The sequence below is a fragment of the Crocodylus porosus genome, unplaced genomic scaffold (genome assembly GCF_001723895.1).
Source record: "Crocodylus porosus isolate Cpor-Errol unplaced genomic scaffold, CroPor_comp1, whole genome shotgun sequence".
In the NCBI taxonomy this organism is placed as follows: domain Eukaryota; kingdom Metazoa; phylum Chordata; order Crocodylia; family Crocodylidae; genus Crocodylus; species Crocodylus porosus.
The window spans coordinates 48,758,664-48,782,965 of record NW_017728949.1 but is presented as its reverse complement, the minus strand read 5'-3'; the positions used below and the strand labels follow the sequence as shown (position 1 = coordinate 48,782,965).

Sequence of the window (24,302 nt, the reverse complement as noted above, 5' to 3'; positions counted from 1 at the left end):
CAGAAAACTGTAACAATTCTGCTCAGCCTGCCAGTTGAAATGGGAAGAAGCATTTCTTACCATAAGGGTAAGGTTATATCTTATATATACACACACATCTAGCTTCCTAGACTAGCTCAGACAAGTGAATGCATTCCCTTTACCAGCAAGTATAGACAGGAGACAAGATGTCTGATAATGTCACTGCCATTACATCAGGGCTTGTTGGTTACTCGCTGGTATCCTTGACATTGACTGTAAACAAAGCAATCTTCTCTCCACCAACAAAATCATGTGGGATATCTGGGCAGCTACAAAAAAGATATGGATAGAATCTGAAACAGGTTGGGAAAGACTTTTTTTTTCCCAACAAAATGAACTTTCATATCAGTAGTGAATACTAACAAAATAAGTGATGTGATCTATTTAAACTACAGCCCTACCCTTACCAAGCTTGAATCATAAATGGCTGGTAGTTTGATATAAATATGTAAAAAGAATCTCTCTGCTTGGTGTACATGACCTAATAAGGGTGTCATAAGCTATCTTGGTTCAGTTATTTATTTTTGCATGATATATTTTTAACACTAGGGAGAACACTACAGAACAAATGCCAGTAATTTTGGTGACCATGTCTGTGTTCATAAGACTCCCTTAGCTGGACAGGAAGGAAAATATGAAAATAAGAACAATTACTTTGAGCAGAGAGAATGAAGCAGATAGGGTTATCTAGTATACCAAATGGAAGAAGGAACCTGCATTCTCCCTTTTCAGTAGTGACAAGTTAGTTAGAGAGAGAAAGAGAATCTTTTCAAATAAAAGTAAGTTATAGTAGAGACAAGTGAATAGGGGGAATGTGAAAGAGGACTTCTCTGCTCTCTTAACCACGCTTCTGCATTTCTGCTCCATTTATTTCAGCCTGAGAACAAAGGGAAAGGAGAATGTGCAATTAGTTAGGGTGGGAAGACAAAGGAAAGAACAGGCAGAAATGTATCTGCTATTTGGCTACTCACTGAAAAATTAAAGACATAAAACCAAACTTTAGAACTTGGGAATCTTACATTTTAAAAAGTGGCTCGCCTTAAAAACTTATTGCATGGAACCTGCCATAACAGTCTTTTCCCAAACTGACATGGGAGTCCCTGGTCAAAAAGACCTTGCTGTGAGCACCACCAAAACAAAAGACTTTTTTTTTTGTTGGCAGCTACAAACCCTTCTTGTGACCCTAACATAAATTATCTACTGGCCAATTTCTGTTTCTTGAAGTAATAAATCTTCAAACATTAGTCTGAGGAACCCCTTTTCCTTCACTGCTCTAGCCTGTGATCATTTTATTCATCATTTCCTGCTAGATTATCCTCAACTGTCTATAAAAATTTTGCCATGCCTGGGACCACCATTGAGAAAAAAGCCACCTGCTCCTGCTCTGACCATGCCTCTGAGCCCAAGAGGAATAGAGAGGGGTCCTCAAAATATTCTGCCTGAGAACAGCACTTCTGAGCCATTTTCTCCACATAATTGCTGGGCTCGGGCATAAAGAAAAAGGGAGAGTGTGCATGTGGGGTTTGTAGTTCCAGAACTGATAGGGATGCAGCACAGCCATAGCTTTAGGCTTTCTTGAATGTTGCTTCATGAACCAAAACAGAACAGTTGAATAGTTCAAACTAGAAAAACAATAGGATTATTTTCATTCTTGTTTCCATGACATGCAGATGTAGTCAAATATTACAGCATACTACAATGCTCTGCTCGAACTGCTGACTTTTATTCTATAGGTAGGGTGACGATAAGAGTTACTTCCAAGAGATAGCTCCAAGAACCACTGTCACCTTGGAGAAGAGAATGGGTTGGCATAGATAATACTTCCAAAGCTTGCGGCACTTCTGAAGCTAGCCATTCCTCAAATACGCTGCTAATCCAATTCCCATCAGTTCCCACAGAACAAGAGTATTCAGAATATTCAGAAACCTGTTCTACCCTTCAGCATCTAGCAGCTGTCTTAAACCAAACAGTAAAAAGACAAGTGCCAGAACTCCTTTCCTCTGCTAGGAGTCAGAGGACTAGACAACTTCTTATTGTAACCTAAAAACAGATAATAAGAAAGAAGAAAAAATGGCAAATGGAGAGTCTATCTCCAAAGAACACAGCAATAATATCAAGGGGCACCTGTACACACCACGAGTTTTAATCTTCATTAAATTAAATAGTTTTAGAAAATGTGAACTTGTTTATTTTGGAGCATTGCATCTGTTTTTACATGCACTAGGTTTTCAAATTAATTAAGACTTGGAGTGTCGCATCTGTGTTTACACACACTAGTTTTCAAATGAATTAAGCCAAGACAGCACCACAGGACAGCAGGATGGTCCAGCACTGTCCCCACAGCCTGGGGCCCCCCACCAACCCTGTGCCCATGTCCCGCTGCACGGCTGTGGAAGCAAGGAGCTGGCAAACAAGAAGGAAAGAAAAGCCACACAAGGGGGAAAAAGTGGAAGCAATTCGAAAGTGAAAGCAATTCAAAGGGGTGAACTACAAAAAGTTGCAGTGCCATCTGGTGGGCAAAGAGGTTCATTACAAGTCTTTGAATATCTGTTTGCATGCAGCAAATCCATGGACTTGAAGCTTTAATTCCCAGTAAACCAAACTAACCTATATCCAAGGAGTTTTAGCTTAATGCAGAAGAAAGACTTCTAAAGTGTTGGGAAATCTCACTCATGCAAACAGACACATAGTTGCAGCACATGAAAGGGCAAAAATTGTGGTGCATACATGAACCCAAGGGCATGAATATAGTCTAAAAGGATGCAGTGGATAAAGTAAAGGCGTAACTGGGTTCTTTTCCTGGCTGCACTAGAAAAGTATCACTTAATTGACTGTGGTTTATATTTCCCAGTAAGTAGAATGCTAATTGATATAACAAGCTGTTATGTGATGGGTTTAATTACCATTTGTCTGAAACAACTACTGTTTCTCAGATGGAGAAATATCAAAACAAAAACAAAATCTTTAGCCAATAAAGGAGTTAAAGAAAGAAAACTGAAGCACCTAATGGAAGTGTAGCATTTCCTACCACATTTATATTTTTGCCTTAACTTCCCTATCCTAGAAGGCAGGTCAGGGTAAATGTTTTCTACAACTCCATTCATGGCATCTGACAAAGTAGGCTGCTGTCTATGAAAACTTATGTTTCTCTGAACCAGTTACTCACTAAGTGCTACTTGGCCCTGCCTTCTGCCTAACTTCAGATTAACACAGCCAACTACCTCTCTTTTCCTTAAACCTAGTTGTACCAAAAGTGTATAAAGTCTAATATATTTAACCTATCCTGAGGAAAGGAATTAGACAGAATGTCCCTGATGGAACTTAACACCTTTGTCAAATGGTCCCAAAGAAATACAGCTTACCCCAAAGGAGTGCACAGTTTATATATTTTAGATGTGGGAAGACATTCTAATGTTTCAGGTCTATGGTCCATATGGAGGCTGTCCTGCCTTATATCATTCATCATAAAAACTTATGAATCAAGAGAGATTAAAAAGGGCTGATTCTTAACCATTCCACTTGGTTCTTTTAAAAGCAACCCAAGAACTGCAATTTCAATCAAAGATTCACATACCTTCAAACATCATCTCGAAAGCTTGCTGAGTCAGCATGGGCCAGATTTTTTTTTTTCCAGCTGCTGCAAAAATATGTAGTTCCACTGAAGTATTATGCCAGATTACATCAGGTGAGGCTCTAATACTGTGCTTCTGGATACTGTCTCTGCTCTTTTCAATAAGGAGAAACAAATGAATCCCCTTTGAGGCTGGCACACATTAAACTAGTATCTAACATAGAGAATAAGCATACTGAAAAAATGTAAAGTCAATATGCATAGCAGGCCACACAAGATGAACAGAATGAGAAGTAAAACTATTGATGGCAACAATAAAATCACTGGAAAAAAGAAGTAGTAAACCAGTTCTGTACAAAACCTGAAGGAACAAAGAGATGCTTACAGCTATCAAGTATGTGATTCTAGAGAGTTCATTGTGCTGATCTCAAGCACCAAAGCACTGACTTGGCAAAAAAAAAAAAAAAAAAAAAAAAGCATAAATCATGACAGGCCCTTGTGAGTTTTCTGCTAGGATATACGTAGCCTAAAGCCAGATTGGAATCTCTTGAATTAGTGTGCAGTAAGGTGGGAAAAGAGCAACACAGAAATGACCCTTTCAAGATTTTGCTTGCTTGTGAGGATGCTCATTGATAAAGTCTTTTACAATCACAATTCCCTACCCTTTCCCACTCACAGAATAACAACAGCTGAATTTCAGACACCAAGACCACATAAATATATTCTGTAACAAGTAGCCGTACAACAAAACAAAAGTAAACAAGCTGAACATAAAACCAAAGAATAGGCTGTGGATTATAGTTAAGGAAACAATTTCTGGATGCTTTCTACCATGTATTAAAAAATGCTTGAACATTATCTACAGGGGGTTTCAGTTTAAAACAAACAAAAAAACTAAACCCTTGGAAATGCAAATTATTATATTGCTTTTCACTTCTAACTTCACCTCCTCATCAATAAACACACAAAAATATTGGTTTAGTTTTGATACAATTAAGCCCCTCAGATACAATTATAATCAGAAGCTGCTTATTTCTGATTCTTATAAAAATGTAACGGATAAAACTCTTTGATAAAGACTTTTCAGAGAGCCAGATTTTAGAATGTGCACAGATCCCAGAGTATCTTATCTATTGCTCGCTCTCTCGACCTTCATCACTTTTATCTTCTAATTATATAGTAGTGTGTATTCTGAATCACTGCTGAAATGCAACCACTCCCAGTTTGAAATGTGGCAAATCTTTTAAAGAGTCCATTGCAGAACCACATAATGGATTATGACTTCAGTGATTAAGAAGCCCCCCAAAAACAAACAACTATCCATTTAATACAATTCAGGAGAAATTTAGTGAAATTAGACCAAGAGAACTGGGGCTAACCAAAAAAGATGATATCCAAAATTATAAGTAATCAAGAACTCAGTTATATGCCTCAGCCAAAGAATCAATCAATCAATAAATAAAAAGACTGCTTCTAACAACAGGGTAAAGCATTCACAAGATCCAGGAGAATCTTACTGGGTTGTTCCCTGTGTAGAAAACCTTACTCGGAGAGCCCCGTACAAGCATTCTAGAAGATTGGCTCTATAGACAGCCGAGAGCAGAGGTCAGAGCTGAGTGGCTGGCCTCTTCAGAGACTATGCCTGTTGCTGCCCACATCACTCCTTCCTTCCTTCCCTCCCTTCCACCAGGTCTTGAGACAGGAACTTCAGAACATACCTGCTGTCATTTCAGGCCAAATTTCCTATCTAGAAGCCCTCCATGGGTCCCTACCAGCACCTGCAGATGGATCCATTTACAGTACAGGTTTTGCATTTTGGTCAGGGTCAGGTGCTGGCACATCAGGCTTACATGAGGGCCATGGTCAATTGGATCTAGGTATGGAAGGGACAGAATATAGGCACTTCAGGTCCTGGGAGACTGGATCTGGATCTGCCAGACCCCATCCCATCCTGTACCTAAATTGGATAGACTTCATCCCCTCTCCTGCAAGACCCAAATCAGCCTCTTAAGTACAATCCCAGTTCAGAGTAGGGAAGAGGGGGAGAAGCTGGGGCTTCAAGAATGGCAGGAGCCAGGGTTCAGGTTGGTTTGGGTCTGTAGAGGTCCATGAATGGAAGCAGCCGGACGTATGCAGCCTGAGTATGGGGCGGGGGGGCAGGCTCTTGGCACTTTGGGTCCTGGATAATTGAACTTGGATCTGCCAGACCCTCCTCCTTCCCTGCCCCCCCCACAATCCTCAGACCAACCTCTCCCCCAGTCAAAGGGGGTGGGGGAGAGGTGATTGGGCTGGTATGAAGGAAGGGAAGGAAGGTTGGGGGGAGGGGGAATGCAGGGAAGACAGACAGAGGGAGAGTTCAACTGGTCCAGACATGGATGCAGGGCTAGGGAGGTTGGTCTAGGAATGAGAGGGGTCAGGTTGGGGTCAGGTATGGGGGTAGAGGGAGTTGGCAGATCTGGTCAGATGCTGGAGGGCTGGGTTCTCCTGTCTGCTCAGGGTGGTAGAGTAGGCAGTAGTACAGCCCCAGGGCTGCAGAAAGGAGTTAGGCTTTCCAGGCCCTGAAGCTGTCCGAGGGAACGGTATGATGTCTATTGGGCTGCAGCAGTAAAGTTGAAGCCAGTCTCCCTAGAGGGCAGGGGAGGGGAGGGAATGGAGCAAAACATGCCAAGATGCTGCAGAACAGCATCTTCTATCACTGGGGCAAGTGTACGAGCACATGTTTCTCTGGTAGAAATTCTACCAGAGGCCAATTCTACCTCACCGGAGGTAGTAGATTTTTCTTTGGAACCTCCTGTGCTTGGTCCAATAGAAACTGTGGGAACACTTCTACACTTCAGGTTTCTATCAGTGGAACTGAGATTCCACCAGTAAAAAAGTAAAGCCTATATGCATCCAGAATCAACTGATAGGGCACTGTTAAGACATCTTAGCTGTACTTAAGAATATGAAGATGTAGGTACTCTAGGTGTAAACCAGCTGAACTAAAGCACTAACTTGAATGATTCCATTACAAGGAATCATTCACCATGGACTTCAGATGAATTTGTTCCAGTTTATATAATAGAAGGTTACAGGTGGGAAAAGTGCCAGGTGAATATGTCAAAAAGATTACCAAAGATCAGTGGTATTAATCCATATGATTAATCTGCTGAACTGTAATAGCACCACAAGGCTTGATGAGCTGGTGACGGTAATCTGCTCCTGCTCTTTTCCTGCTCAAAACAATTTTCCTGGTTCCAAAACAATTGTTGAGGAGCATGGCATAAAGAGGCTGCCTAGTTTCCCTGCGATAAATGCAGTGATAGCTCCTTGTCTCCAAATAGTGCTAAAGCCTTAGCTGAAATTCGTGCAGACTTACCTGAATCAGGACAATATAGGGTACTGTTTCAAAAGAAAGCCTGGTTAGTGCAGTGCCCTACCAACCCCAAAGGGAACGGTGAGCCATCATTACACCAGCGTCACCAAGGAAGCTAGTACTAATCCAATGGCAAATATATCCTGTAGCAGAAGCAGCATTTCTCTTAGGAAAAGAAGAGGACTTGTGACCACTAAGCTGCATACCACAGACAATTCATTATAACTGTGTGATGCTAGCTATAGTCAGTCCCCTACCATCACCAAAAAAGTTCAACTGTATCAAAAGTACTGTGAGCCTTGTAAGCCTCTAGGACAAGAAAAATCAGGGCTCAGAGCATCAAGTAGAGTTTTTTCAGCTGTCAGAAAAGATAAAATATCAACATTTTTATAGTAATTCATGCAACATTGGTTGCTGAAGTCATCTCAAAAGTGGTGAAAAAAGCAAGACAGCAATCACAATGATAAAACAGTAAGGTGAAATACTTTGTTACCTGCCAAGGCCAAAAAAGAAGATTTGGTGGGACCCGTAGAAACATTTACAGTGTCAGTAAACTTCTATAAGCACCCACCTTGGACCAGTGATCAAAAATAAGAAAACATTGATCCCCGCCAAGGACAAAAAGCACTAAGAGCCTCCAAAGACATAAAATATGAGACAAAAGAACAAGGAAGGACAGTAAATCATTACCAAAATCTACTTACAAACTTGATCAGAGAAACAGAAAAAAATTATAATAAATCAAATTATTCAAGGAAAAGATAAAAAGGTCCCAATGACTGAATGTTTCTAGAAAAACCACCAATGCTGAATCATCCAGATTCATGGCACAGGAAGTGACTGCAGAAATTCTGGCACCTTTTCAAATGATTGTTTCTACTGTCCCTCAACAAAAAGCTATTTTCTCTAAATTAACATTGTGCTCTTTTGCTAGCAGTACACCAGCTGAAAAATTTCTAAAAAGTAGGAAGGCTACTTATGTGAGTCATCCTTCCCTTCCCTTTTCTTTTATGCATCTGCTTCCTAGTTTGTGCTCAGTTTTATATGTACTTTGTTATTTATACAGCTCTTCAAATCCATTCCCCTATGCCACTTCTGCTGACTACTACTGTCTAGTTATTTTCTAATAAAGTAAATTGGGATTTCTAAAAGAAGCATGACTGGTTAACCACTATGTACCCACAGACCCCAGATGTACTAGAATTAATGTAGTAGTGAATAACAACCAATTGTCAATCAATGATCGATGATAATTCATAACTAAAACATAAAACTAAGTTAAATCTTTTACATTCATTCTAGCAAGAGGACAAAACATTTTTATCACCCTATCACAAGCTTCTCATAGACTGACTGTGTTGTTTTAACAAGACAAGAGGTAAATAACTTGGTCAGATAAAGCGAAAAGAGCCCCTTGGGGAGTGATCAGTTTATTTCTCTTTGCAAACTGCAGTAGGCACCCTCTTAATACCCTTTGTTAAAAGGCAAAGGGTGTTTCCTTACCTGCAATTTTCAACTGGACACACTTTATTTTCTCAGGTCATATGTGATAGGCCTTTTGTCCTCATTGTTTGCTTTGGAAGTAGATGGAAATTCTCCTCTTTCACAAAAAGCTGATTTCTGGCTTCCCCTGATGGCACATGCAAGTTCCTGCAGAAATTTTAGAGCTTCTCTGCACAAGAAGAGATGGGTCTGGTGGATTCAGTTCTAACTGCTGTAAAAGGGTCTCTCTTCAGTGAACCATTTCCACACTCTATCCCTCAAAAATACTGGATTTAGAGGCCTTGCCCCCACTCCTATTTTTGGATCCCCATGCAAGGCAGAAATAAATTGAATAACATTACCTGAGGCCTTTAGGCTAGGTACAGACTTTACACTCAGTGTGCTTTAAGCACACAGAAAGCGCACAACAGCTGTAAGAAAACTGACATTCATGGCATATAAAGTGCTTTAAAAAATGGTGAATCCCACTCTAAATTAATCCTGGATGGGTGTGTACTAACCTAAAGTGCTTTCTGTTAGAGCAAGGGTGTCCAGCCTTTTTGAATGTGGGACTGGATCGTGAACTTTTTATCACCCATTGGGCTGGTGAGCCATATTCAAAGACCTCACAGGAAGGGGTATCACATCAGGAAGTGATGTCACATGACCTTTGACACCAATGAAGTTGCAGGAAGTGACAATGAAATGGGTCTGGAAATGTGGTTTAAAATCCAAAATAAAAACAAAAACGGTACCTGACCTGGACCCCATGAGGCAGCAGGCATCCTGCCACCAGTCAAACAAGACCTTGAGAAGAAATTTCCAACAGCTTCTTGCCAATGGGAGGAGGTAGAAATTAAAGAGAAAACCTCTTCCCCTTTTCTTTTTGTCCATGTGTTAACTGACAAAGCACAGAACAGAGCCTGAAAACCTCGCTGTATTTCCAATACCAGCCCTCTGTTCACAGAGATTAGAACAGCGAGGGAGTGGAACAGACTGCCTAGGGAAGCTATGGACTCTCCATCATCAGAGGTGTTAAAAAAAGATGTTGGACAGCACTGGTCGGGCATGATCTAGGCCAGTGTTTCTCAAAACATGGGTCGCGACCCAAAAGTAGGTCTCAAAAATATATGAAAGGGTCATGAGCAAACTTTAAAAATGGGTTCTCCTTTAAAAGGAAAAAAACATATAACTGTGGCTTTTCTCTTGTGGGCTGGCAGAGTTCCAGCCTGCAAGGGGCTACTTAGGGCCCCCCCATGCACCAGACACTGGGGCACTAGAGTCTGGGGGTAGGAGCAGTGAGGGACACTGGGTCATGACTGATCATCTATGGTTACAAATTGGGTCCTGGTACAAGAAAGGTTGAGAACCACTGACCACTGAGACCAGGGTAGGCAATTATTTGAGGCAGAGCAGAGCAACACAGGGCACAACCCTTGCCCTGAGCCTCCCTGCCCTATGAAAGGCACGGACCCCCCCCCCACACACACACACACATACACCCCGGCCCGGCCCCAGGGGAGGCACCGTCTTCCTACCCTGTCCCCCCCGGCCCTGCCCTACCTGCAGCGCCCCGGCCAGGCAGGAAGCAGCAGAGACAGATGATGAGGGTGAGCCCAGCCACCACACCTCCTCTGTGGGTCTGCATCGCCACGCTGGACTGGAGGGAGCTGGGGCCGGGGCTGGGCGGCACCTCGGGGCGCAGTGAGCACAGGCTCCACCTGAGCCCGGGGCTGCCCCATGTGGAGCAGCCAATGCTGACAGCCTGGCAGGAGGCGGCACCTGCCCGCACTGCTCCACCTCTGCCAGCAACCCAGGGCCGGGCAGCCAAGCTGGGCTGTCTCTCACCTGCGGGCGGGGAGCAGCGAGTTGCTCAGGCTGAGAAGCGGTGGCTTCCCTAGGTGGTGCTGGGGACTGGGTCTGCACTCTGCTGCCCACACACACTACATCGGCAACGTCAAGTTGATGCATGGTGCATGTGGGAAACTTGTCCTTTCCCCAGCCCTTCAGCAGCCATCAGAAAGCTGCTGAGGGGCTGGGGGAGGGACAAGGGGCAGGAACAAAAGTAAACCGTGTTCACTTTAGTTTCCCATTACAGCACCGTGGGCCACAGAAAATGCCTTTGTGGGCCACATGGTGGCTCGTGGGCCTTATGTTGGACAAGCCTGTGTTATCAAATGTCTGTGCCAGATCTCATGCAGGGTTAACTTGGAGCATGATCATCATTCCAGGTAGTTTTGTGCAGGGCTGCTCTAGCCTCAGGCAAAGCTGATTTCCTCTACCTGAGTGGCTGGGATGACTGTGCCCCATTGGCTGTCACTGACCCAAGTCAGTGACAGCTCCTGATCCCAGCTCTATGTGCAGCCTGGCTGGGGGAGGGGTGGGGAAAGGAGGGTTTCAGTCTCCACAGCAGCCCTGTCCCTGTGGAGGGCTGCAGCTTGACCAGGGTGTGCTGTAATGGATGAAGTCTCCAAGCATCCACTGCCAGAGTGGCCCCTCTCCCCAGTCTTGCCTCCCTCCCTTGCCAGCTGGTGACTGTCAGTAGTGGCTGACAGTGGGGGAGGGGTGGAAGAGGGAGGAAGGGGAGCCCCCTACTGCAAGCCTCCCCCCCAGTTTGCTGGCTTGGGCTACGCAGGGGGCCAAATCTTATGGCAGGGGAGCACTAGTCACACCACCCCCTCCCCGCCATCCAAGAGACCTGGCAGCCACAGCCAGAAGCTGTAGGGCAAGGATTCTTCAGCTTTTCACCATGCTGGGAACTGTGGCTGGGGAAGACTGGAACCCACTGCTGTGAGGGATTACAGTCCCCCTGCTTGCTGGCTCAGAAGTCAGAGCTGGTCAGCCCAAGTCCACACAGAATGGGGCTCCCTTCCCTTCCCCACCCCCAGCCCCAGTGCCTGGCATAGTGAAACACAGGGCCAAGCAGCTCTGCTGCAGCCGCTGTCAAGAGGCTTGGGTAGGAGAAAGGGAGGCCTCCCTGTCATGAGGGGCCCCTCACAGCTTGGGTCTTTGTGGGGAGGGCTGGGCCAGGTCCACATAGCAGGGTGGGTCTCCCTTTCCTCCACCCAAGTCTCGACAGCAGCAGCCAGCAGCTGCAGGAGGAGCAGCCCAGCCCAGCACTTTCTCACGCTGCCAGACTCCCAGCACAGCAAAAAGCACTGCAAGAAACTTGCACTGCCCCTGCTGTCTGCAGCTGGTTGAAGGGAGCCCCCCCTCACCATGAAGTTTGCTGGCTGTGGTTTGGAAGGGAAGGTGGTGTCCAAGTGACATGAAGGCTTCCTTCCCTCTGTTCCCCTTCAGCTGCTGCTGACATTCCCCAGCTGGTGGGGAAGATGGGGCTGGGAGAAGTTGCTCTGGCAGCCTCCTAGGAGACCTATAAGGAACACCTCTCCAACTGCTGCACTTGGCCACTGCAGGCAGGCATTGAGCCCTGCCCTCCCACCCAAACAGCACACATCTGTTCAGGTTGAAAGCGCTCTCCTATAGCACTTTGAGTAAAGTGAGATAGAGTGATTTCAGCCTGCAGCCCTTTGAACATCTATATTTAGCCCTAGTGATCATTTCCGATTGCAGAACCCTGATTACTTCAGTGAGATAAATGAATCAGAATAAAAACAGACTTCCTTGATAGTGCAATAGCAAATATTACACTATACAGCTAGATATTGAATTGGAAAGGCCAGAAACTCCATGTAGAAGATGAGCCTCATATACTGTCCAACTCCAGCTCCAAATCCCAGTTTCTACCCACTCTGCCTGCCCAGCATAATGAGCACCCCACCCCCACCCTCATGGGCTGGACCAAATCAGTTGGCAGACCAAGTCTAGCCCGCAGGATATATTTTTATCCTAATTCAATGAGTCCCAAAGTCAGATAGTACCTGTAGGTGCTATTGCAATTTAAACACTAATGACTATAATTAATAACAATACTAGTGATGTCTACTTTTTAAATATGGAATGAAGGCAGAAAGCCCAGAAGCACCTGAATAACAGAGCAGCAGGTACTTAAGAGGAAGAAAAGAAATGATTTCCTTTTGAGATATAACTGGAAACTGAAATCTAGCTCAGAGAAAAGTAGGACTATAGCTCAAAATATATTTACTAAAAATACAAAGTAAAGTTCTGCAACATTACTTAACAGAAACATCCATTATAATCCTATTCAATATCCATTGCATGGCAAAATGCCTTTGTACACCATGCCTGCACTACAACTGTTGTATCAGCTTCTTCTTGATAGCGTACTGCAACTCATATTGTAAGGGTTTTCCCAAAGGTCCCAGCAATATGAACTGTAGCTTTTGTATGGCAATCCAGAAAATGACTGATCATTTGCCAAGGCCCTATTGGTGAGTTGCCACTCCAGGGACACACTTTCAATTTCACACTCTTTTGCACTTTCTGGACAGTGTTGGTTAATTTCTATGAGCAGAGATCATATTTCACCTACACTGTATTTACAACAGCTATGTACACACTAGATGTGGAGTGTATGTATGTATGTATGTATGTATGTGCTACAAAAGTATAGATGGAAAAAAACAAAAGAATCCATCTTTCTGTTCTACTTTAACACATACAATTGGGAGGAAAAAAAAAAACGCTAGGAAACACCAGTTCTTGATACTATTACATTCTGTAAACTAGAAGTAACAAATACATGTAAATATATAAAGAGAAATAATTGTATTAGGGATTACTTTTCTTTAACTGGCTATTAAAATGCTTGTTGCTAGTGGAGTATAAACAAACAAAACCAAATTCATGTCAGAAAATAGTTTTTTCACTTAGATAGCAATGTTTCTTTCAGGCAGAACAACAAATTAGCGTACATAATTGCTGGCTTCGAAACAAAGAAACTTTTGTCTACTTCAGCACAGGCCAAATGATCCACAGGCTGCACTGTTCTTTCACGAAGTCAAAAGACTAAGCAGACATAAAAAGTACATTTACTATGAAGAATGACCACTTGTTATTTTGTGCAAAATCCATAATACATTCCCTTGGTGTACAGGCAAGAAAGGAAAAAAATGCCCAACAATACAGGATGGAGAACGAGCGTTCATCAATAGGGATACATACATCAGCCAACAAGGTCCAACAAGCTGAATAATCACAATCAGGGAAAAAACCTGATCCAAGCATTAATAATTCAATTAGTATTCATTGAAATAACATTGATTTTAATGAATTTATTTCACATCACTGTTGCTGTCCAATGTACTTTCATAGAGATTCCATTACAGTTTAAAATCACTAGGGTACGAATCTGCTAAGTACTGCCTCTTTAGAAAAAAGAGTAAGGGGATATCAGTTTGGCAAATAAATGTTTTTAAGAGTGCAAAGAAGTTTGATAAGAAGTTTTAATACTAAGTAATTAAATTATTGGCTTGACACTGTATTTTACTGCTAGAATGTATATGTTAATATAAATGACCACATCTGACAACATGCATGCAAAACTACACACATCATTTTAAAGACAACATATTTTGTTTTCAGTATTATAAATGGATAAAAATTAGCTCCTACCAGACTCCAGTTTGGGATTTTTCACTCTCTCAGCTATGGGTGATGTCATCACCAATAGTTATTTTAGAGTAAGGAGCATGGCTCCTGGTACCGCAATATGAGCCTGTTCCTACTAAAAGATTCATGACCCAAATCATGCATGAGTTGCTTAAATGCAGTAGTGGTTGCTCAGTCTACTATCCAGAACTCTTGGGGTAAGAGATCAGGGAGCTTACTGAAATGTGTTCTCATCTTCAGTTCTCACCTATACTCTCACCTGAATAGCACTTGCTTCTTTGTTTCCTCATTAGCCCAGAAAACAATATGATTTATACCAACAGAATTAACATAACATAATTTAATGCAACATGGCATATTGAAATGCTATGAAAAACAGCATTTGGCAAAGCACACACATATATACAAGCTTACATTTATGCAGTACAAGTCTTAACATTATTATATAATTCTGGCTAGAAGAGACTTTCTAATTGACACTGCCACTCTTCTTTGTGCTCACCCAGCACAGCATAACATTTCAGGAATCTCAAAGAACAAGAATTTTTCTGAAGTAATTTGCAAACTCTTTGGATCAGCTATAGTTACAGTTCTCTTGTATAAAACCATAACATGAAACTTTTGTCTCCATCAAGATTCTCAACAATGTGGAACTTCACCGTTTTTGTGGGAATTCCAAGAGGTATGTTTCCTCCAGTGCTAGGGACAGACATTCAAAAATCCTGAACCTGAATTGATTCAGTCTTTGCAGGTTAATCTAACCTGGCTAGTCTGAACCAGTTTGTAACTGGACAGACATTCTCTTTCTATTGAGAAAATTCAAGTGCATGCCTGCAGTGGCTCAGGCTAGCAGCTGGGGGCACTAGAGTCCTTCCTTCCCTTGTATAGTGCTGAGCTGAGGGGGGTATGGCTAGGCCTCAGCAGGATGATTTGATTAGGGAGGTCTGCCTGCACCATCCCAGGCTTTTCTCTGCTGGCTGCTCAAGGGGCGGGTGTGTTGCCAGACCCCAGCTCCCTGCTAGCAACGGTGGGGAAGTTCAGTGCATGTATCTGTTGATATGGAGCTTTTCAATCCCTGTCCCTGTTTCTTTATACTGTCTGCAGCAAACTGACAGGTGAACAAGCCAGCAGGGGGATGATAACAGTGTTTAATCACTCAATCAGCAAAACAAAATAGCTTCTCTCTATTACTTCAAACTCTTCCTAAACAGCTTACCAGCTGACCTGGTGATTAGCTCCAAAAAGCTCTAAGCAGTCACTGTTCTGTCTGCCTGTCCCAGTGAAATTGGAGACACACTTCTACATTACCTAGCATACCACATGTCTAGGGTCCATGAGGCTGGGGTACCTGCTGTGGGAGATGGGAGGGAGAAGGGGATTCTTGCTTGAGAGCAAGCAGTGAGGGTGTGAGTTAGGGCAGGGGGAAGCCAGGCAGACCCTGCTATGCCTGCAAGTCTCTGCCAGAGCTCCAGCCAGGGACCAGAGTTGGGGGGGGCACTCTGCTATGGAGCAGCTCAGAGAGCATGCCAGGGGGTGTCTGGTTTATCTTAAACCACTAAAGGGCCGGGTACAGACATTGTATAAGCTGGTTTGAGCCAAGTAAGTTGTCTGATATGACATTCAACCAGTTTATCTTAAACCAGTTTCTGCCATTTTCAAACTGGTTTATGTACACTGAAAATCTGTTATGTTACAGGTTTAAACCAGTTTCTGATCACTTAAACTGGTTTGTGTGTAATGTCTGTCCCTAGCCCAGGAGCTCTGAGCACTCTGGCTCTTAAGTCAATCACAGAAAGGGTACAGCAGCTGCTCCCCTTTATAACTGAACAAAGCCAAAACTTCTTCTATCTGAAGATGGCAGCATTCAGCCAGTAGGCTTTACCCCTGTACAAGATGTATTCCTCCAGGGGCCACCAGAATGTGGATAAAGGACAAACATAATATAGGGATGCATAGCACAAGGTAATCTTGACAGGCAGCAAACCTTTGTATCAGCAAAACCAGCTTGATCTGCTTGGGTGCACGACAATAATTTTATAATGATCTAAAAATAAACATGATCCCCTTTACATTTTAGCTGTCACCTTACATTATATCAAATGCTGAAGTGATGGAACATAACGCCACATTGTTTTCTGAACTATAGAAAGACAATATTTGTAAGGAATGCAATGGTTTTATTTCCACTTCTGCTGGTCTTTTACATAGCTGGACAGTATAGGCATTTGATTTTTAGACAAGGGTGTGCTAACTATTGGTCTCTAATTAAAGTCAGTCATTTTTTATTAGTTTCCACAGGTTCCGATTTTTGTTGCAAGGCAGTCAAAATACTTTTAATCTTTCCTTTGTTGCTCATCTGTCTTTGCCCAAGAGATACTTTCACATAAAAATTCCTGCCCGATTAAGAGTAATGTCCATTCTTGTTTTCCTGGTTGAAGTTTATTTACACAAACAACTGTACAGTTCCATGACAAATGTCCTCTAAGGAAAGTGAACAAGAGGCTTGATGATAACCAGAGGTGTGCCGATAAAGATTTGTTGGGCTGATACTGATGGTCAGTTATTAATAAGCCATATCAGCCGATACTGATCTGATTGCCAATATGGATCCTGGCAGCTTGGAGAGTAGCATCTGGCTGGTAACTGTGGGAGAAAAGGGGCAGGGGGAGGGAAGGAGAAGATCAAGGCCCCTGAGGTAAAGGACGGAGTGGGGGTGGGGTTGGGCAAGGGTAGGGACAGGTGTACTATCTGGATTGAGGCATGGGATGGAACCATGAGTGGCTCATGTGGTGGGGGGTGGCTTCCACTGCTGGCACACCCTTAGTGGAGGCACAGAGGGGCACATGCCTCCCAGACCTATGCAAGGTGAGGGTGAGCTGCCACTGTAGGCTGGAGCCAGGAGTGGTTCTGGGCTCTTCCTGCCAGGTGGGCTAGGCCAGGGCTGCATGTGGGGTGGGTGGGGGTGGCACTGGGAGGGAAGGTTTGGGGGAGTCTACAGGGAATTTTGGGGTGGCTGTAGCCCACTCCATAGCTCCTCCTCATAGCACTGCTGCTGCCCGTCCTGAGTGCAGCCCTGACTCAGCCACCCCACCAGGAAGAGCCCAATGCTACTCCTGGCCCAAGCCTGCAGTGGCAGCCCACCCTCACCGTGCATGAAGATTCACTGTGCACTGTGCCCCTCTGTGCCTCTTCTGGGGTGTGGCAGCAGTGGGAGCTGCCTCCTTCTTCCTGCACCCCCCAGACGAGCCACTCACGGCTCGGTCCCGTGCCCTGCCTCGGCTGGGCATGCCTGCCCCTGCCCCACCCCCACCCCTAACACCACAGATGCCTCAAACTGCCCCCCCATGTCCATTCTTCCCCACAGACATACCAGCTGAATGCTGATCTCCAAGCTTCTGGGCTGCACGCATTTAATCAGCTATTTTACTGGCCACATCAGCCAACCCCCTCCTCACCCCACAATTGCAGATAACATCAATTTTGCTTTTATACGTGCCGATACAATATGAATCGATGTATTGGTGCGCTTCTAATGATAACTGAGAAAAAAAGGCACCTGCAAGTTACAGTAGAATAACCTCTACCCTCTTCTGCCACTTCTTCCTAAGAGAGACCTTATAACAGAAAACCTGACTAAAGAAGCATGCACTCAGACACTTGGAGTGTAAAAAAAATAAATACAGGAAGCATTAGTTGATTACAACCTAAAAGTAGGAATTTAGACTCCCAGAACAGTGCAAATTTGGGAAGGGAAATTTTCACAGAAGTCTGAGTGGGAAGGAAACTATCGTTTGAAAAGGAGTTATCTGAAAATTATGCGATAGTTTAACTGATATATGAGACGTAGTCAACCATTCAGCTATTCACCACATTATCTGCAGTGAATTATAGCAGGAAAGAAGCAATGACAACAAGGCCTGGCTATTTCTAACTCATTAAATGTTAAAAGAAATGTTGATCTTTATATTGACTAAACTAATAGAGAAATCATCCATCTTTCTTTCATCTTACAGGCAACTGGAAAATGCTGATCTAGTTGGTCAGAATTTGCCTGCACCATTGTAGTGATCTTCAGTCCAATTCCTAGTAGACAGCAGTCCACATCAGAAAATCATCATAAGTAAATGTAAGAGAGATTCCAGTTTCCTACAACTGCTACAAATGGTTAAAACATTTCTACTGGACAATGGACATTTGTTTGAAAAGTCATAGAATCATAGAATATTAGGGTTGGAAGGGACCTCAGGAGGTCATCTAGTCCAACCCCATGCCAAGCAGGACCACCCCCTTCCTGCCCCCCCCCAACTAGAACATCCCAGCCAAGATTTTGTCTAGCTGGGTCTTAAAAACCAAAGATGGAGATTCCATAACCTCTCTGAGTAACCTCTTCTAGTGTTTTACTACTCTCCTAGTGAGAAAGTTCTTCCTAATATCCAACCTAAACTTATCTTGCTGCAGCTTGAGGGCTTTGTTCCTTGTTTTGTCATCTGCCACCACTGAGAACAGTCTAGTTGCATCCTCTTTCAAACCAAAGTAAACTTTTCAGTCAACAAGTCACAAAATATATTTCAAGTTACTTGACTGTCTGGCAAAAGTTGAGAGAGCTTGTTCTACTGCATGGGTTTTTTTAAGAAACGCACACCAGTTCTGATATCACTCCCATTTTCATTTTCGAGAAGAGGAAGTTTTCCTTGCCACTGCTGAGTCAAGATACTTGTATCAAATTCTACTTGCTTTCTGTATGCCTACACATATACAGGCAGAAAAAAACAAAAACTGAGAATATTTGTAGACAATACTACAATGTGAATAACGTGTACTATGCAAAGGGGTAAAAGAGATAACAGGCAACCCAGGACCTCTGCTTTGGATGTAAAGGCATTTTATTCAAGAAAACAAGAATATTTTATAAAGCTAACAACATAAAACTTATGACTCACTAACAACCACAAGGCTGAAAAACATCACCTTCTTCTCTGCATTGGCTTCCACAAAAGGAGAAACTGCAATGAATCAGTTTGTCAAGAACTTAGTGTCCTCTTGGGAAGGGCAAAAAGAAAAAAAAGCAGCCAGCTCTTTTCCTGCTGCTTCCAAGCAGTCTGCAGTTGACTCTACCTTCCTTGAGAAAGATTTAGAGGACTAGAATACCAAGGTTGTTAACTCTGCTGCATGTTAAGTGAGGGCCTTCAGTTTGTTCTCCAGTATTATGATTAATTTTCCAATGATAGCGAGAGATCCTCTAGACTCCTCTTTGTCATTTATGCACCACACCACTGTATACATCTTAAATGTCAATTTGACCGAGTCAATGAAAGATCTTGTAACCTGGAGTATTTCATGCCACACCAACCCTTTCTCATTTTGGCGTATAATCTTCACAAGCATCTGTGCCTAGAAAGGTGATCAGAACAGTAAATTAGCCAAACTGAACTACCTCAGCTATACACTTCACACATTATTTATACAGGTTGCTCCATTTAGATGATTCAATTAAAATTCTACATTTTGAAGGTTTTATACTTTTCCCACTGTTACAATTTGCTTTGTAGTGGGTTATTTATTAATTTATTTTTAATTTGTGAAGATAAATAATACCTTATTTGAAACAATATTGTCAAGATAATTACAAAGAATTGAGAGGAGTGCATGGACCTCCTCATCCTAGTAACTTGATAAAACTGATTTAGGAGAACTTGAATTCTCCATATTAAAATGGGATATAGATGTCTATGGAAAGAAACTGACCTCCAAGAATCAGTTATTCTGTAATAACTTGTATCATGCGTGACTTCAGTGAGGCTAATACTACTGGTAATGTAAATCAGCACTATTTCTGGCAGCTGTACCTTTGTTGCAAAATCATATAGGAATAATGTGATTTCACATAGAACTAAGGGAAATATCTGGTATTATCTTGGCTAAATGTTAAAGTAAATAGAACTTTAAGTGTTATTGAATTAAGTCAAATTTTCTCTCACCAAGATTTTTTTATTAAATTCTTTTTGCTGGATATTTTAGCTCCTTACTATTGTGATTATATTTTGATGAAGCAAAAAATTCTGTGCATGTCCTATTTCATAAGTGTTATAGGAACATAAAAATCAGTATGAGTTCTTTATTGGACTAGTGCCGCAGATGTGTAGAGAGAGAAAGTATTCTTTGAAAGGTATTTTTTTTAAAAAAAAAAGAGAGATTTCAGAAAGCTTGCTTTCCAAAGAGATTGCAGCATTAAACTTATCTTCTCCTGAGGTACCTGAGCTGAAGAAGCAATTTTTCACTATAGTACTGTTTAGAGAAGTATATGAAAGGGTGCACAGTTATATCAGAATGAAATGTAGAACAAACATTCACTTCACAATGTACAACAACCAAGAGGTATTCTCATGAGTGCACCAGTGTTGTTGCATCCAGCACGCATATACCTTTCTGCTGACTGCCAAAAGTAATTCGCTCAGGTTAGAATAGGTAGTTTCCTTTGGAAGAGTTTAGAAGTCTGGCAGTTTGTAAGTTTACTCTTTTGCACAGTGTTCTTCATGTACTTCAACTTCAGTTTAGTTGCAAACTGTGATTGCCAATCTTTAGAGGTGCACCAATAAATCGGTGCCACATCAGGTGAGCACTGATAAAAGGCAAATTAACATCATCGGCTATCAGCTTTTTTTGGCCAGTGTAGCCAATGTACCAATAAATAAAATATGCCTCCTTATTGGGTCCCTCAGACGCTGCAAGCATGTATGAAGGCACATGCATGCACATAGCCAGGAATGCAGCCAGGCAGTGTGAAGAAGAGCACCCTGAAGGTAAGTCTGTGGAGGGGAAGGGGCATGGTGGTGGGGGGGGCAGGGGGGAAGATCAAGGCTCCTATGGTATGGTGAGGAAGGGAGTGGAGTAGGGGCAGGGGCAGGGACTGGGGGAACAGCCCAGGTCAGCAGGGCTGGGGTGGGGAGCACGACAGAGCTGCTTGCAACTTATCCAGGAGGCATGGGAGGAGGTGGGGAAGAGGGGTGACTCCCAACTGCTGCATGCACCCTGCCGCATGGGAGGCATGTGCCTCCCCAATTTTGTGAGTGGGGTGGATGCAGGCTGCCCACTGTGGGCTTGGGGCTCTCCACTCTGCTGCCTTTGCCCCAGGACTGCACAATGGCTGCACATCCCCTACTCACCCAGCAGCAGTGAGGGCAGCAAGTTTTGCCTCCAGTTGCTCCGTGGGCGGCAGACATGCAGCCAATGCAGGGCCCCCAGAGCAAAGGCAGCAGAGTGGAGAGCCCCGAGCCCAAAGCAAACAGCCCACAACCACCCTCCTCCCACTTGGCTTTGCTCCGGTTAAAAGCATCCCTGAACTCAAAAATGCTGTCGATGGTGCTTGAACTGAAGCTCATTTGAGCTTCCATTTTTAAGCACTGAGACGCTGACCCCCTGGATGAGCCACCCACGGCTTTATCCTGCTCCATCGCACTCCCCACCCCAGGTGCCACCAGCTGCAGCCCCTACCCCTGTCCCACTCCCTCCCTCACTATGGGGGCCTCGATCTGACTCCCCCCCACAAGTCCTCTTTCCTCCCCCACACCTCTTCCCCTCCACAGACTTACCTGCAGGGTGCTGCTCTCCATACTGCCTGGCTAGATTCCTGTAAATTGGTCATCAGATCAGCATCGACAAATATGGTTGGTTAATAATTAGCTATTGATATCGGCCAAGAAAATCTTTATCAGTGCACCTCTATCAGTGTTAACTCAGGAACGAAAGTTTGTACCTTGAAGAAAGATTCCTTTTTCTGCATTCAATGAGCACTCCTACAGATGTGCTTTAATTTATTGTAGCCTATTTTACCACACGTGAAAGTGGTGCATAAAAAGTGCTATTATACTAACTTATAGCAAAATAAGCTACTGCACATTTAGTATCACCCAAAAGGCATGCATTTGCACTACTGTGCATTAGGGCAGGCTAATGCACAATAATTTAGTAACTCAGATTGGAGGTGCTGAATTGAAAAGTGCCTTAATGCACGTGTAGATGTACTCAGTATAAGCAATTTTATTGGGAACAAAATTGATCCCTTTGCCACTGGTAGAATAAACCAGAGGCTTGGAAATGCATAACAATCAGAAGCCATGAAAAAGATTTTTAAAAAACAATATTGTCACTAAATTATGATGGCCATATAAACTTTGCTTTGAACAGCTGGACATGAACAACCCACACGCCAATGATTTATTCAATAGGAAAAAATGTACATAAGCATCTGCTTATTTGTTTTAAAACAAAGTCATGTTTAAAAATAGGAGGAAACACAAATATGTTGGTTTTGCCTTGTAGCACCAGGCAGTTTAAGGGAATCACCAACTGCACAAACATAAAGGAAAAATACTAATACCAATCTCAGTTTCAACTTTCCCTGTACTTCTCCTGACTGGCTTAGCTAGTTAAACAAACATTAATAGTTGCGCTAAAACAAAACACCTCTTCAGGTCTTTAAAAATGATATACGATCTGTCTATATAATGGACAAAACTTCAGAAAGTTACGTACATTTTGAAAAGTAATGTTCTACTAGTTCAACTAGTTTCTCATTCCCGTTTCTATAGAAATATTAGCCCAGTCTTCCTGAAGAAACAAATATGGTATTCTATTTTTAAAATAGCCACTATTATAGTCTGCCGACAAGGCCAGCTACAAACCTTTAATATTTATATACTCGTTGAAACAATGCCTTGTTAAACTCTGGGTTCTGGCTGCTTGGCTGGTAGACCTTCTCTCATAATCAGGCTGATGTGAATCAGACTACAAATTGCAACCTACATTTATAGTAGAATTATCATTCTTTTAGTGTGAGCAAGCCAAATAAATATATACTCCTCATAAGCCCTTCCTAGTTGTTCTTTCCCAGTCCAATAAGGAGGGGTACCCTGTTAAGTTGTGGTAGCATTGCAGTCTTTATTGGACTCATAAAGGACTGTGATTTTGCCTTATTGCTTATATAAGTGAATTTTTAAAATATCATTTTAAAGCTAGTTTTGTTTTGTTCTTTTTTCTTCTTTTTACTGTAGTGCTTTCTTTAATATATTAACTTTCCCACATCATCCCACGCTTTGATGGTTTGGCAATTTTCTAGTTCACTTTAAATCAGTTTCCTACAAAATAATACCAACAGTTCAGCAAGTGTCCCAGCTGAATTTTACAATTTATTTATGTTTCTTATGGAAGTGCTCTCACCAAATAGCTATAGCAGCTAATAAAAACCTTCAATTTTAAAGCAAAAGAATATTTAGGAACAGTCACATTAAAACCATGCAGGGGAAAAGGACTACTGATATTGAATTTTGGCTACAAGTCTTCTTTTTCCACTATTTTTTTTGTAACAGTAATACATTTTAATTTATAGGTTTCAGGCCAGAATCCATTTATGTACAAAAATGTGTAAAAAATGTATTGGCTCTCTATGGCTCAGGAATAATCATTAGGATTGTAGGACACTCATTGAACTCAAAGGCTAGTATTCGCTAAGAAAGGTTAGTCCCTTCCGTGTGTTAGCCACCATGTAGTAACTAATGTCAGGTGAAACTTTAGTGAAGACTCAGCATTTGTGGTTTTACATGTGCTAGCTGATAAACAGGGATCCTGGTTTTCCCCGATTTAAAAAAAAGAAAATCGCAAGTACTCTGATAAAAAAAAAAATGAACCTAAAAAAATTCACAAATTCTCTGATTAAAATGAAAGAACCCTCAATTCACCCCCACAGCCCACTCTGGCCCTGCTTGTGCCCCTTGCCCTCTCCAAGCTGCCAGGCTTTGCTCTTCTCACCGCCTATGTGTTGCGCTGTGGCTCTGCATGCACAGGGCATTTAACGGCCACATTATCAGGCAAAAAAAAGCCAATTTCCAATACAGTCAATTTCCTTTATGTTGGTGCCAATCCAATATTGGATCGATGTATCAGTGCACCTCTACTGCATGCAGTGCCCCACTGGACCAGCCCTGCACATGGACTCTGAGGTCAGTCCAGATTGAGCCCGCAAGGTGGCCCCTCATACCAGAGCCAGCAAGCAAGGTTGGTTGGGTGTGGGTACCTCATGCAGTGCATGCCCCTTGCTGGCTCTACATGCGAGCCCCAAGCTGGGGCAGGTGCTTGTGGCACATAACGTGCAGGGCTGGTTTGGGCCACACGTGACTGGGCTTGGTGCATAGGGATGATCTGTGGGTCTGATCTAGCCTGCAGAACAGACAAAAATATCTCTAGTAAATGAACTCTTTACAAAAGTATGTAATGTACTTTGAAAAAAAGGAGGTGCAGAAATGAAATATACTGTTTTATTTTTATTATAAGTGGTTTTAGGTTTGT

General features: G+C 42.8%; 1 protein-coding gene across 2 annotated transcripts in view; it reads right to left on the bottom strand.

Moving 5' to 3' along the window:
* The window catches only part of FIGN (fidgetin, microtubule severing factor), a 132,139-nt gene that overhangs the window by 48,369 nt on the left and 59,468 nt on the right, over positions 1 to 24,302 (bottom strand). The window contains exon 3 of one of the 2 annotated variants that reach the window (XR_002104538.1): positions 18,503 to 19,352. The exons of the other annotated variant lie outside the window; for it this stretch is intronic. The gene's annotated coding sequence lies outside the window, so the exon portion shown is untranslated. Of the gene's footprint in view, positions 1 to 18,502; positions 19,353 to 24,302 lie in introns of those variants that run through there. 2 annotated transcript variants of the gene reach the window in all.